Consider the following 12,772-nt stretch of genomic DNA (forward strand, 5'->3'; position numbering starts at 1 on the left):
AGCCAACACATAGGAGAACAGAGAAAGAGAGACTCCAATCCTTAACTGAGTCCTTTGACCAAGCAGTGCCTAAACCGATACTCAAAACGATTCATTTAGAGACCCAGGTCATAGCCCCATTTTTTTTTCTTTTTGACTAAGGCGGTTTGAGTTGGGTTTCTGTTTCCAGCAACACAAAGGGGATGGACGTCAACCATGACATCAGTGTTCCAAGAGGCCAAGCGTTAGGTAAGTTGAAGACTGAGACATCCCTGGACCCGTGTCAATCAAGGATGGGAAGTCTTCATGGAAGAGGTGGCATTTGGCCTGGATGGGGCTCAATCATAGAAGAGGGATATCGAAGGAGAGTGGACAGTAAGAGATCAAGCAGGGGAAAAGGCTGCTTAGCAGGATGTCCCTACATCTCGTTTTGCCCCGGCAGTGCTGACACATGCTGCTGTCCTAAGATGGTGTTCATAGCGCCCCCTCCCATGGCTTAGAGAACCTGAAAGTACCCAGGCTCCCGACGCCCTGATTCCCAACTGTCCCATATTTAGTGTTCAGCTTTCAGTGTCACTGTGCTGTGATCTTGAGCTCCGTCCAGGAAATCCAGAGAGAGAGAGAGATCCTTAAAGTGGGCCAGGGATGAGCTCATTCTGGAACTAGATGAGCGAAATTTGCCTTCCTGAAAATAGCAATGCTCGGAGGGCGGCTCCACAGCGAAGATGACTCACTTGTGAGTTGCATGCTTGCCATAAGTCTGTCTCTGAACTAATTATTGTCTGCCGATAAATGACAGGCATTAAAACAATAAAAGTAAACTCAGTTCAAGGACACACACCAAAAAGGAGCAATTAACATTCTGAAAGGGCCTTTAGTGCAGGAGGCTTAGGATACATCTTTTCTTGTCAACTCTTCATCACTTTTGGCATTTCAGAGCCAGGGTTATGAGTCTTGTGTTGGCTAATAGCTAAACAGTACTCACATAGTGTGTCCCAAGAGACCAGGGTCAGAGCTTTAGAATAAGTGTCTGGGTTTGCAAAATATATGCTTTCTCAAGCTGCATGTGTGTGTGTGTATGTGTGTGTGTGTGTGTGTGTGTGAGAGAGAGAGAGAGAGAGAGAGAACCACTATTTGACTTTGTGTGTGAACATACGTCATTCTATGCATGTGCGGTTTCCCTCCTAAAGGAATATTGTACTCTACAGGGTAAACGTGTAAAAATTATTTTTAATCTAATGATGCATGCTATTACATTGTACTCCAGTGTGTATTAAAAACATCCAGAAACTAGGTTCTAAGGATTGGGAAGTGCTTCCGAGAATTCAGAAATATTTGCAAGTACCCTACACTCCTGTGTAACTGAAACAAATGATTTTTTTCTTCCTTGGATTTCAAGCCCCTGATTCTTGAAATAGCTTCCTGATTTTCCATGGTCGAGACCACCCCCATCACACAGGGACTCCAGATGCCCTCCAGGGTAGGACTGTAACCCAGGAAAAGCCAATCCAAGTAGTCTATCAAATTGGCAACTGTGACTGGCTCAGTGTGGTCGTGTGACCCATCAGAGTCCCACTTGCTGTGGGACCACCTGCCAAGGGATGAAGGTACATGGGAAGTAAAGCATCCCTGCACACCCAGAGGCCTTGCAGGAGCCCTGTGCCGTATGGAATGTCAGCCTGCCTCTGACATTTGCCACAATCCAACCATATTGGGCTTAGCCTGCCTTGGGCTCGTCCGATTTGGGTCAGAAGACAGTTCCTGTTGTCATAGGCCTTGTTTTCTCATGAAGGCTTAATTAATTGCACCAACATTTCTAGCCTTGATTTTTCCTATTTAGTTTCAGTTTGTGAATTAGCAATTCCTTGCCAGGCACAGCTTGGAAGGCAGTGTCTTGAAGAGTCACGTCATAGAATCCAGCAGTTCACTCCAGCCCTTTCCGGTCTAAGGTGGCGTCCACCAGGTGTTCCTGCCGGATGGATTCTCACTAAATCTGCAAGAGAGAAGATGTGTAGTCTCTCTCGGGAAAGCCTCAGGTTGGGTTCTCTCTGAGATTGGAGACCAGCCCAGTGGCCTGAGGCTGCTGGCATCCCTCCCAATGACCCTGAATGGGATGTCCGGATCCAGGGAGAGTCCGAGGCTATTTCCGCCTTAGGACAAGGCAAAAAGCTTCTCGCACCTCACTTCAGCCAGACCAGAGCCATCGACCCTTCCTTGGCCACCCTGAGGCAGGAAATGGCTTCTGCCCATGGGAAGGCCACAACTCGGAGAGATTTCATGGGCTGACTGGAAAAATCAGACACAAATAAAATGAGTCCTCCAAAATCGACGTTTGCACCGCTGTGGTGTCCTCCCATCTGGGCAGGCTTAGAGAGCCCAGGACAGTGGTAACTCAGAAAACGGGCAAGGAGAAAATGGTTAGAGCTAGAATGTGTCTAGATTATAGAACGTTCATTTGCAGGTACCACCTCAGTGGACATTCCATTTCCTAGACCTAAACCATGGGTCAACTCTTAATGAGCTCCGACATTAATTTAAGAGACTTCTATCATATTTTAAGTGCATAGAATAGAATTTTAAAAAATCAGAGTATATTCTTGGAACAAAGGTACATATTCTTTCAAATAAATTTTTCATTTAAATTGTGTGTGTGTGTGTGTGTGTGTGTGTGTGTGTGTGTGGTGAGTCCCAATATAAAATGCATTTCTCCTTGTGGATTATGATAAAGAAGCTGAAAAGCACAAGCTGACCAGCTGTTCCTGACCTTGGTCATCCTTCAAGACCTAGATAGTGTCATCATTTCCAACAGGCGCCCTTTCTACTCCAGCTTGAACTGCCTCCTTCCATCTCTGAATGTTCTGAACCAGCCAATTTAAAGCCCAATTTTACACGTCCCCGTCTGGATCTTTATTATTCAGCATAAATCTTCCATCAATCATTCAGTCAGCAAGTGTTTCCTCTCCCACATGACTGTTCCTCCTTCGAGCAGGTCCTCTGATATAACATAGAGCCCTATAGCAGGTGCCCAAGCAGAAATAACCTCAGGCCAGCCTGGGAAGTCAGTGAGAGTAGCAGAATAGACCCCTTGTGGCACAGCCACGATTTGCCTACGAGACGTGAAGGAAGAGTGGTCATTGCCACAAAGAAGGCTCCCTTCCTTTCTGCCGGAAACACACGGGCCACTCCAGTTTTAAAATTTCTCACTCGGATAGGGACATTGACACATGAAATATTTCATGCTTCTCTCAGCTCTCCTGTAAGAAAATAACAGCTCAGGTGCAATGATAAATGGCACTGATGCTCAGTTTCTACGACAGGGAACAACAGGGAGAGATGGGGACTGTAGTCAGGTGGAGAATGCATGACAATTGCTACTCGGTGGGCGTGTAGGACCAGTGGTACCACAGCATCAGTTTTCCCAAGGAAAACCCCCAACCATCTGTCTGTGGACCACCGGGATCTCATCCGTGCCTTAAGGGAACAGACTCCTGCTGGGGATATGCATGATGGATACTGATTGATGGGACAGGGCTGTGCTCAGCAACAGCCCTGGGGTGACGGCAACCTCTAGGTTTTTGCCTGGGATGAAGTTTCACGTTAAAGGAACACGCATGTGTGAAGGTGCACTAACGCATGTTTTTTTATAAGATCTGTTGCTTCTTAAAGGAAATCACACAAGCAAAGCCGACTTCTACTGCCCGGGGACTGTATGAACCCTCGTTAGCATGTTTATCTGGAACAGATAATTATCTGCATATATATTCTCATCATGGACACTGCTTACCGTACACCGTCAGGTGCCGTTTCTCAGTTTCCTTCCTCCCCAGATACGTGAGCTCCTTTTAAGGTTAAAAGAACAATTATTTCCCCCTCTTGCCCAGCTCTATGTTAAGCAAGTTCTGAAGGTACTTCAGCTCCCTTACAGGATTACAGAGGCTTGAATCCCACCCAGCACCCTCCCTGCAGTGTTGGACGTTGGTAAATTCAGCCACTTATATCCAGCTTCTCAGGCTCTGTAGTTGCCACAAGGTTCTCAAAGACGGTCCCTAACTCCCTTTAGGGGCGGGGGCATTTCCCAGAGGAAAGTGAAGCTTTGGGATGGAAAAGTGGCCATCCTACACGGTGTGTTGCACTGGGCTCTCCAATCCCTCCTCTGATGCCCAGTGGGTAGGGGTGTAACAGAGAAGAGCAAACCGGACTCTATGTTGGATCTATTCCTTTAGCTCTAACCCTTGTGTCCTGTTGCCTGTGCTGAGTCATGCTGGCTCTGCACCTTTTGTAAAAGAATGTTGCCTAGAGCCTGAAATATACAGGAGAGCTCATTCTCAAGGCCCTGACCTTTAAAGGTGTAACACTTTTCCATTCATATAGATAAAAATTGCCGAACAGAAAATGACAATAGTCTTGTGGAGGTTTATAGGAACATGGTGACCTGACCTACATGCACAGCTGAAAGAACAAAGGATTCCTGCACCAATAAGTTTGCAAGGACCAGCCACAGCCCCTCCCCTTTCAGCACAAAAGAAACCTGAAATCTAACTCGCGTAAGATACTTCTTTGGGATGCTACTCCACTATCTTCCCGGTCTGCTAGCTTTCCAGATAAAGTCGCTATTCATTGCCCCTGCACCTCGTCTCTCCATTTATTGGCGTGTCGTGTGAGCAGTAGAGATCCGACTTGGTAACAGGGGCATCCTTCTTCCCAGAGGCTGCCTTTGTTTCCCACCCCTGGTGGCCTCTGTCATTACACCCCAAGCCCTGGAGTGTAACATAAGCCAGAGGTGAGACACTGTTTTCTGGGCAAAATTACAGAGAAAGAACTATCATTTTGGTGAGGGTCCTCTAAGCTCATTGGGGCCTCCCCTTGGAAAAGGAATCTGAGTGCCTAAGCTCCTCCTCGGGTGGCAGCTAGCAGAAACACTTATGGGGGAGGCCGATTGGGGTCATAATTGTGAAGTATGGCCCGAGAGAAGGGAAGCTATGAGACCGTGATCAGATGCTGAAACCAGATGCTGCTGGTCTTCCGTATCAGAACAGGCCCCGGACATACGTTACCCAAGAAGCAATGATGCAGTTTGTCCCATTTTTCTTACTCTTACCTGTTCTTGGGGGTTATGGTATTAATCCAGGCTTGGGATTTGAAGAATGAAAATCACTTCAGGGCCAAAGCTGGTGGCCTGAGGATTAATATCCCATCTGTTTATGGCTCACTCGTCACTTAGTTTGGCGGCGTCTTCTTTTATTAATTCAATGGATATTATTTTTTAAATTATAAAATCACATACATTCATTGGGAAAAGATAAAACTAAAAAATATACAGGAAAATAGACTACTTAAAGATAGCCGACTCATGTTTTAATGAACCACATCTCATCCTCTTTCTTCGCAAGTGGAGGCACACACACACACACACACACATACGCGCACGCACACACATCAGCTAAAGCCAATCTGACCTTCGATATTTAGCTAATTAGCTAACCCTCCTTTTCCACATCTTTAGGAGAGTTCGTTATCTTCACTCTGAATTTCCATGCGTGCTAAGGGAATTAAATTTCATTTTGTTTATTCACTCCATAATGTCTTTTGGGTGCCAGGTTCCCTGTAGCATACACAGTAGGCAGATGAGCCCCTGCATCATGGGTCTTTCACCGCAGAGGATTTTCCGGTGATTTCCAACTCTGTGCCTAACTAGATTCTTGGTTTCTCTTCTAACTTCAACTCGTTTCCTGCTCCACTGCGGCTTTCATGGGATACAGCCACTTGGACTTGATTTCTGCCTCCCAGCCATGAATTCACCCTTTTTGCTTGGCCTATGCGATGCTTAATGTTAGGTGTCAACATGAATGCGCTAACGGATGCCCAGAGAGCTGGCAAAGCATTATTTCTGTGTGTCTGTCTGTGAGGGTATTTCTGGAAGAGATCAGCATCTGATTCAGGACACTAAGAAGATCACTGTCACCAATGTGGGTGGTTATTCCCCTCTGCTCTGAGGGCCCAAATAGAACAGAAGTCAAAGGAAGGGCAAGTTCTCTCCTCTGGAACTGGGACATCCACCTTCCCCTGCCCTCGGTCATTGGAACTCCGGGTTCTCAGGCCTTCGGACTTGGGTTGAATTACACCACCAGCTTTCCTGGTTCTCCGGCCTGCAGATGGTAGATGGTGGGACTTCTAGGCCTCTGGAACCAGGTGAGCTAACTCCTGTATAAATCTCCTCTTCTGTACATCTCTCTGTATATCCAATTGGTTCTGTGTCTCTGGAGAACCCTGTATAGTACAGTCTGCAAAAATGAATCTGGGCCCTTATTTTTTTTCCCCTTTACCAGCTGACACTGAAGCTTTGTCTGTAGAGGGCGGTGGAGAGGCACTGCAGAAGACATGTATGTTGCTCCTAGGTTCCAGAATGAGAGGAAGGCACTGGAGGATAGGGGTGGGGGGAATGCTTGGAGCGAGGGCCGTCAGTCAGGATCACGAAAGGCTTCTGAGAAGTTTTTAGATGGGGGACAATGCAGTAACGTAGGGGCATAGAGCAATCGCAATTGACCTTTACTGTTTCCTTCTGCAAAATGAAAATAAAAGTTCCCAAGTTGTCTAAATTCAGTGTAATTAGCTCTCTGGGGTGATGTGTTAGATGATTAAATACTTTAAAAACGTTGCCTCCTGGATCATCCAGAAATAGGCCAATGTTACCGTTCATTATTCCACTGTCTACCTGGACAGCGCTCTCATTGGCCTGGGTCACAAAAAAAGGGAGGCGGGTGGATTTTGTTGAGTCTTTTTATCCTGGTTGAATTGACCAGAGCTAGATCTGTGAGATCAGAGTCAGCAGTTTAATTATCCTAAGTTCTTGAGTAAAATCAATGCCTTTGGCAAACTAGTTTATATCATTAAAGTCATCTGTTTGTTTTCCAAACATTGTCTACCAAATATAGCTGTCAGTAACAGCACTCACAGGTTCATGGTTAAAAATCAACAGTCCTGGGCTTCCCTGGTGGCACAGTGGTTGAGAGTCCACCTGCCGATTCAGGGGACACGGGTTCATGCCCTGGTCCGGGAGGATCCCACATGCCGCGGAGCGCTGGGCCCGTGAGCCACGGCTGCTGGGCCTGCGCGTCCGGAGCCTGTGCTCCGCAATGGGAGAGGTCACAACAGTGAGAGGCCCACGTACCAGAAAAAAAAAAAAAAAACAACAGTCCTTTTAATCATTAAATACAAATACATATATCAATATTACAAGAACATCATTTGCCTTTTTTTAGAAACAAACTCAAATTTATGATGACATGATACAGAATAAGAATAAATCTGATTTAAATGTTAAGATAAAGGTGGAATGTAAATGTTGGCTAGCTTTTCCTTTTATTTATGTAAATATTCATGTCAATAGCTTCTGACTGTTTCTCTGAAAGTTGTTAGACAATTCTGTGGTTTTGTCTTTACTTTTTTTTTTTTTTTTTTTTTTGCGGTATGCGGGCCTCTCACTGTTGTGGCCTCTCCCGTTGCGGAGCACAGGCTCCAGACGCGCAGGCCCAGCGGCCATGGCTCACGGGCCCAGCCGCTCCGCGGCATGTGGGATCTTCCCGGACCGGGGCACGAACCCGCGTCCCCTGCATCGGCAGGCGGACTCTCAACCACTGCGCCACCAGGGAAGCCCCTTGTCTTTCCTTTTAATCATGGCTGAATTAAGAATTTTGCAGTTGACATATAATTGCAGTTGACATATAACAGTTTTTTCTGTTTATATTTTGTTGCTGATCAACCTCTCTAATCAAATATTTTCACCTCCCACTTCGTTCAAGTTGTGATACGTTTGCTAGCTTTTTCTCAAAAGCAACTCATCTAAAAATTATCGTATATCCAGGCAACCCATGTTACAGGTTGAAAGCGAGTATGTCCCTCCCACCTCTGATATGAGCTGGACAGTGGATTTCAAAGTGGCAGCCATGTTGCTAGTTCCCTGTGGCCAAGAATGCAAACCCAAAACGTCAGAGTAAAGACAGCAACCCCACATCTTAGGCTGGTTTGCTTCACATAAATAGTAAGACCTGGGATACCCAGACAGTTACAGGTAGCATTTGGGTTACTTCCTGTCTGTGTTTGGTTTATATTTATTTCTGCTGCAATGTATGTCTCAAACAGTAATAGAAATTCTTGATCAAGCTAGCTTTTCCCAGATTTCATTTAATGATCCCTTATTGCCTGTTCTATACTAATAGAAATATATATTTTCGGGGAGATAAATATTTTTTCTGCGTGGATGAGCATGGCCTTGGAATTTCATCCAGTTGGGTTTTATTCCCTGTCTGCGTTTTCTACTGAAATACTGATTTTGTCTACATTAATCTGACAACCTGGGTGAGAATTCATTCAAAATTTATATTTTTGTTGGTTTTGTTGCTTGATTTACCCTGACTACAAGCACAGTATAGGAATTCATACTAATGTCATTTATTTTACAGTGTACTTTGCTTTTTAGTTACCAGTATTCTATGAACTACCATACTGGCCTTTTGTTATCATAACGATACATGTAAGGAATAGGTCCATTTCACTGGCACAGCTGTGGTATTTCTTCTGCTGTATTCCAGTATTATTCGCTGATGTATTTCTTTTAACTATGTGATTTTATAATTTTTCAGCACTGGTTGGCTATTATTTCAACTCCAGAACTGTTTCCTCATATATAATATACAGCATATTGTATTTACATGAGCAACGTTATATATTTTTCCTACAAAACAATTTTAAAATCATTTCCCAACCGTGTATGATGTAAAGTACTTGGATTTTCCACCATAAATATCTGTCTTAAAGAAATGAGTGTGTTTTATACTCGGTTATGTCTTATGGACTAGAAAATAAACTATTTCTGCAAGGCATACTGAATGAATAACAGGACAGTAGCATTTACCAAGCACAGAATTTTTGTAAAACATAGGGCAGCTAGTTAAATTTGAATTTCATAGAAATGACAACTTTGGGTTTTTTTAGTATAAGTATATCCCAAATATTACATAGGATATACTTGCACTAAAATTATTTATTGTTTATCTGAAATTCAAAGTGAACTGAATGTCCTCTATTTTCTTTGTTAAATCTGGTATCTCTATCCTCAGACAACCCTGTCTGGCCCCAACTTGCATTTTTTTTTTCTCTTTCCTCCCCTTCTATATCCCTTTTCCTCACCAAAGAAGAGATTTCTTTGGAGAATGTGGGAAACTTGAAATAGCTTCCAAAATAAAGACTTGGAAGCTTAAGATTTTAAATGAGGGTATTCATAGCATTGCCCCTTATGTCTGAAAATGTAGCAAAATAAAGACTATCTTCACTTTATAGAGCATAGGATTATGGACTTCTAAATTAGAATAACAGAATGTTCATGCTGGAAGCAATCTTGGGAGTCGCCTCACTCGCCAACCTTGTTTCACAGATGGAGGGCAGGTGCCCAAGGTCCCCTCTAGCAGCAGGCTATCTCCAGTTAGGGGGATATTTCCAACAGAGGGGTTTTTGCCAAAATATGATTCATGTAAAGAGTGTGAAATAATTTTGAGGTGACACACTGACAACGGAGAAAGTTACACAGGCTGAGGCCATACCGTGTGTGGAGCTGGGGAAGGAAGAAGCAGAGCTGGAAGCAGGAAAGGTGGGCTGAAGAAGACCTCATATTTCCTTAGCGGCTCCTAGACCCTTGTGAGAGGTTCCCCACCCTCTCCACCCGTTCCTCCACTTTTCTTGGGACCACCACCAATAAAAAAAGAGCTCCCTGTTTTGCACAGCAAAGGAAACCATAAGCAAAACGAAAAGACAACCTAGAGAGAAAATCTTTGCGAACAATGCTACCGACAAGGGACTAATTTCCAAAACGTACAAACAGCTCAGACAGCTTTAATATTAGAAAAACAAACAACCCAAACAAAAAATGGGTGGAAGACCTAAATAGACATCTCTCCAAAGAAGACAGACGGATGGCCAACAGACACATGAAAAGATGCTCAATATCGTTAATTATTAGAGAAATGCAAACCAAAACTAAAATGAGGTATCACCTCACACTGGTCAGAATGGCCACCATTAAAAAGTCACAAATAATAAATGCTGGAGAGGGTGCAAAGAAAAAGGGAACCCTCCTACACTGTTGGTGGGAATGTAAACTGGTACAGCCACTATGGAGAACAGTACGGAGGTTCCTCAAAAAACTAAAAATAGTTACTTTATCATCCAGCAATCCCACTCCTTGGCATAGACTCGGAGAAAAACATAATTCAAAGAGATACATGTGCCCCAATGTTCATTGCAGCACTATTCACGATAGCCAAGACATGGAAACAACCTAAATGTCCATCGACAGATGTATGGATAAAGAAGATGTGGTACATATGCACAGTGGAATATTACTCAGCCATAAAAAAGAATAAAATAATGCCATTTGCAGCAACATGAACGGACCTTGAGATGATCATATTAAGTAAGTCAGACAGAGAAAGTGAAATATCGTATGATTTCATTTATATGTGGAATCTTTAAAAAATGATATAAATGCATTTATTTACAAAATATAGACTCTCAGACATAGAAAACAAACTTATGGTTACCAAAGGGGATATCGGGGGTGAGGGATAAATTAGGAGTTTGGGATTAACAGATACACACGACTATATATAAAATACATAAATGACAAGGACCTACTGTAGAACACAGGGAACTATATTCAGTATCTTGTAATAACCTACAATGGAAAAGAACCTGAAAAAGAACGTATCTATGTGAATCACTTTGAATCTGAATCACTTTGCTTTACACCTGAAACTAACATGACATTGCAAATTAACTACACTTAAAAAATGGTAATGGGGCTTCCCTGGTGGCCCAGTGGTTGAGAATCTGCCTGCTAATGCAGGGGACACAGGTTCGAGCCCTGGTCTGAGAGGATCTCACATGCCGCGGAGCAACTAGGCCCGTGAGCCACAACTACTGAGCCTGCGCGTCTGGAGCCTGTGCTCCGCAACAAGAGAGGCCGCGATAGTGAGAGGCCCGCACACCGCGATGAAGAGTGGCCACTGCTTGCCACAACTAGAGAAAGCCCACGCACAGAAACGAAGACCCAACACAGCCAAAAATTAAAAAATTAATTAATTTTTTAAAAATGGTAACAAATAAATAAAGGTCCAGAGCAAAGGAAAAAAAAAGTTTGCTAGAATTTACCTGTTGCAGGGGAGGGAATAAAGGAGGCCCCTGGGGACAGGTCTCTCTTTAATATCCACGTTCCTTTCAAAGAGAAGCCAAAAGGCATTTCACGTCACAGACACCTCCTTCAGCCACTGGGATATAATTCTGATAACTCTTATTCCTCTTTTTAAAATTAACAGAAAACATCACCTGTGTCTTTGAATCTCCAATGCAAACCTAACATGTCAGCTTTACGTTGCTCATGCTTGCACAAGCCAGCTTTTAAATCCTGTTCCGCTCCAAATGAAGAGTCAGCGACGGGCTAGACGTTTATAGCTCATGATCTGTAAGCGGATATAATGCTGCGGACCAGGAGTGCTAACACTGAAAGAAAGAAAGGGAATCTTTGATTGGACTGTGAATAAGCATCACAGTATTTATTAATTCTCCAAACGCCAGCTTTCACACTCAAAGTGCTGTCAGAGTTGGGCCCAGCTGGGGAGTGATTCATCTGAGTACACATCTCCACCCCCCAGACAAAACTTGAATCTCTAGTTCAAGGATAGTTACAACTGGACATGGCGCCAAGTAGCTTGCAAGAGCGCAGAACGGAGTACAGGAAGCACACATTCAGAGCCCTGAGGGCTTTCTGAATTGGTGGAATGATTTTTTTTTTTTTTAATAAATTAAAACTAGGGAGAATGTTGGTGACCCAGCGTCTGATGCCTGCATTTGTGAAAGCATTTGGAGTTTTCAAACTAATTAGTTTTCAAACTAATTTCTCTGTACCTCTCCTGCTGACGTTTTTATTACAAACATCTCTTCATATGGATCTCAGTGGAGGACTCTATTCCCCAGGGACATATGGACCCAATTATCTGTGTTTTTGTTACAAATGTCTCCTCTTTTTTAAAAGCGCTGGATAGAAAAAAAAAGCTTTTGTTTTTCTCCCTAACCAGGACTTTTAGTCTGTGGAAATGAAACTCAAAACCCCAGGATGTTCTGTGAAGAAGCAACACACACCATAAAGAAGCGGACATGTTATTTGTTTGTCCTTCTGGAGCAGATCTGAACAGAAATTTCAATCCATTAAAAAATCTGACTCCTGTCACTCCTGCCCAGTTCCAGGAACAGTCACTGAGCAGTGAAGAGAACATCTTTCAAATGTTAATCTCAGATGTCCTCTTAAATCGTTAACTTTGTGACCACCTAGAGGGGTGGGATAGGGAGGGTGGGAGGGAGACGCAAGAGGGAGGGGATATGAGGATATATGTATACGTATAGCTGATGCACTTTGTTATACAGCAGAAACTAAGACACCATTGTAAAGCAATTATACTCCAATAAAGGTGTTTTTTTTTTTAAGAGTACAAAGTAAAAGAGAAAAAAAAAAAGTTGATGCAAATGCTTGGCTTGTGTCAATGTATTCAAATTTACACTTGAGATACACTGTAAAGACAGTTCCGAGGGAAGAAATGGGATTTGTGTGTAGTTTTTAAAGGCAGACAATGGCCATTTCAAAATCCAGTTGTTTTTAAATAAAACCAAATATGTCCAATAGTCTGACATGGGGAGGGAACCAAAGGCTGATCTTTTTGGAATCATTTGATTTTTTAAATTTAATTAT

Source organism: Globicephala melas, chromosome 13 (assembly GCF_963455315.2).
Source record: "Globicephala melas chromosome 13, mGloMel1.2, whole genome shotgun sequence".
NCBI classification, from domain to species: Eukaryota; Metazoa; Chordata; class Mammalia; order Artiodactyla; family Delphinidae; genus Globicephala; species Globicephala melas.